The sequence below is a fragment of the Catharus ustulatus genome, chromosome 1 (genome assembly GCF_009819885.2).
Source record: "Catharus ustulatus isolate bCatUst1 chromosome 1, bCatUst1.pri.v2, whole genome shotgun sequence".
NCBI lineage: Eukaryota > Metazoa > Chordata > Aves > Passeriformes > Turdidae > Catharus > Catharus ustulatus.
This window is the reverse complement of record NC_046221.1, coordinates 12,636,806-12,640,261: the sequence shown is the minus strand read 5'-3', so window position 1 is coordinate 12,640,261 and position 3,456 is coordinate 12,636,806. Positions and strand designations below refer to the sequence as shown.

The window sequence follows — 3,456 nt, the reverse complement described above, 5'->3', positions numbered from 1 at the left end:
TGTAGAATGAGCTCATGTGTAAATAGTTGCTCAAAAACACTGTGAACATTTATGAGGCTCATTACTTATCATTAATTATTTAACTGCAGGTCCCCATGTGGGCAGTGAAATTCTGCTGATTTACTACTTATCAGGAATAAATTACCACTTAGAACTTGAGGTTTCCACGCTTTTCCTTTTGTCATCATAAATAAACTAAACTAATAAGACTATTTCCGTCTTCATATTAAACTGACTGCAGGCAAGAGGCTTTTTGGCAAGTGACCTAATGTGAGACAAAATATAGGATAAGTGAAAAATTGTGTATTTTTATGAAAGCTCAGATTGTTTGCAATAGATCTGAGAACTCAGCAAGAGATCTGTACTTGCTTACATTTACAGTGTTTGTTCAGATTTTTGAAACTGCTCATCAGCCACAATTAAAGCCAGATTTTGTTCTTAGGAGCAGTTTCAAATTTTCCAGCTAACTGAAGTTATTTTACCACCTATTTGAGGACCAACAGCGAAATTCTTATTCTGGCATCATTCAGATTCTCAAAACTGCAGTTCAGCTGCTGTCTAACTCTTAAGGTGCCTCTGTTGCTGCCAGCAAGTCACTAAAGATGCTGCTGGGAGCCACAATAGAAGTAAATACTGATATCCTGAGATAGCTTTCAGCCTTTCTTGATGCCTCAGCCTCAGAAGGATTCAAATGCCACATAGCCTTCAGTGCATATTTGGCAGGTCTCCTGACTAGGTAGGCATGGCCTCAGGGATGACAGTATTCCACAGCACCCAAGACATGGGCACCCAGAGTTGCACAGATCATTTACTCATTTACACATACACAGGTATGCATGTGCCTAGAAATTTGGGTAATCCCAAATCCCAGAAGCTGGTGGACTCTGCAGCCAAGAAGGCAGCTCTGATTTGCTTAACTTGGCCAGGATGGCTCAGTAATCAGCTCAAGGGTGAACTCTGTCAGGACTTGCATCCCACCCAGAGAGCACACCTGCACTGCAGTAGTGTGGTGGTTTGTATACGCTTCCTGAAATAGTTCTCTGCCAAGACCTGGACAGCCTCCTTTGGACCTGACAAGGACCAATCAGTGTCTGATTTTTAATATTGACACATCGTTACACCAATAAAAAAATTATGTGTTTTTGTGAAATACACATGTAAAGACAAAACAGCCTTGGGCACGCTCTCTTTCCCTTCTGGCCTCAGTACAGGTAGCACCAACCTGGGCCCCTCCGCATGGCCCGTGGGCCTGGCTGAGCCCTGGGTTGGTGGTGGGCTGTGACGCCGGGTCCTGTTTTTGGGTGGGGCCCCCGATACATAGGGGGAGAGGAGGAGCCCACATGGCTGCTAAGATCTTAGTTTCTCCCTCTGGCGCCAAGGAGCCCATGGCGCGCAGAACCCTGCCCTGCTGCCAGCTCTGGGCCTGCTGGGCCTGCCAGGCCTGCCCCACTGTGGCATACACACATCCTGGGGGAGAGACCAGTGCCCCATTCCTGCAAGGCCCCCCCAAACCCTTTCCTGCTGGCAGTGGGGAGGAAAGACCACCAGCCCACATATGGAATTGAATGTAGCAAATGCCAGAAAACAGCCATGGAGCCAGAAAACACACCACTGCTTTCTGGCTGGGCCCTTATGATCCTAGCCCAGCCCCAATGTGGCCTTGAAAGACTCTTTATCATAAATAGCTCCAAACTGCCACCTGGAAGAGATCACAGGCCCATCTGCTGCCTGGGCAAGGTATTAACTCTTTCATTGCCCAGAATGAGACTTGCAGACACTTTGTTCTCTCTCTTGAGTGAAAGAAAAAGACCAAGATGAAGATACACACAGAAACGGCATGAAAACACCGAGGTTAGGCAGAAGGAAGAGTCAAGTCCCAAATGAGGGAAGGAGGAGAGTCATGGACTGAAATGTCTCTTTTTTAAGCTATGGAGAAGAGGCTCTTGTTTCCATATAGCACATAGAGATGTATTATGGGGTGAATGAATGTTCTAACTCTAAATATGAGCAGCGGCATTTGTGCTATGGTTGAAACGGCTGTGATCCCACAAGTTTGAATAGAGGGGAGAGAAGAAAACCCCTGCTGGCCCCCAGGGAAGAGAAGAAGACCTCTGTTTTTAAAGATGAAGGGAGCGTTTGTTTGAACTGTTATAATCCTTAAAGTGTGCCCCATAAGTCAACATGGTCCTCAATAACTGTTGTGGGAAGACTGTTAGTTGAGAAAGGGATTTTTACTTAGTGATTAGATTTCCATTCTCCCAGGCAGGTGATTCACTGGGACATCGAGGCCACGAGAAAAATGTTTCTTGTGAAGAAATCTTCATAGACTGAAGTCTCCCCTCCCAAGTAAATTGGTGAAAGCCTATTTTTAAAGATGGTAAACTGACTGATTTGTTTCTGTACATTGTCAGTGCAAAAGAAGTCGTGGGGCGAGGAGAAATGTTCTAATAGTTTTGTTCTGAGTTTTTATTATTTTTTCTTACAGTTTCTAGTAATTAAGTGTTTTTGTTTGTACCCTTTAAAGCCTGAGCCTATTTTGCCTTCCTCCTAATCCTAGCTCGCAGCAGGAAATAAATACAGTATTTACAGTAATTTCACGACTATAAGGCACACCGGATTATAAGGCGCACTTCTGTGTGTCGGCAAATTTCCGAACTTTGTCCACATATAAGGCGCACTGGACTATAAGGCGCACTTTTTTTTTGCAGCGAGGATCCACAGGAAACAAAGTAACAAATTAGTAATGGAATTGTGCGATCGTGAGGTTTACTGGCAGGTGCTCAATTTGCAAACTTTTTTCACAGATTGGCGTAGCCTTTAAACGCAGCCCCAGGCGCCCGCCGTGCCTCGCGGCTCGTACCCTACCCACTGTGCCTTGTGGCTTGGCACGCGGCCCGGCTTGTGGCTTGCACTTCCGGGTTGGCAAATTTCCGAATTTTGTCCATATATAAGACGCACCAGATTATAAGGCGCACTTCCAGGTTTCGATCAGAATTTTAGTCAAAAGGGTACGCCTTATAGTCATGAAATTACTGTAAATACTTCTCATGGGCGCACTGGCGGTTTGCCCAACCCTAAATCCGCAATATAAATGGTGCGTTGGCCGGGAATCGAACCCGGGTCAACTGCTTGGAAGGCAGCTATGCTCACCACTATACCACCAACGCAGCCATGAGGGCTCAGCTGTCAGCTCAGGCCTCAAGCCTGTCAGGACTTGCCTGAGAGCACACCTGTATTGCCGTAGAAGTGCTGCTAAGGTTGGTAACATATCCCTAAACCTGCCTGCAAACCTCTGCTGACCCAGAAGGGTGTTTGAACAACTAATCCCCACCTAAATCTCTGGCGGGCTCCTCTAATGACTGCAACCCCTTCTGATGGGATCTTTAATATATAAAATAGGCAGGCTTTATAATGAGGCTCAGTTTTGTCCCTGTAGAACACAAGGGTGTGTTTTAT

General features: G+C 45.8%; 1 non-coding gene across 1 annotated transcript; it reads right to left on the bottom strand.

Moving 5' to 3' along the window:
- Positions 1–3,095: 3,095 nt before the first annotated feature.
- TRNAG-UCC lies at positions 3,096–3,167 on the bottom strand. Its single transcript has one exon. It is a non-coding gene; the product is annotated as a tRNA-Gly (tRNA).
- Positions 3,168–3,456: the final 289 nt, after the last annotated feature.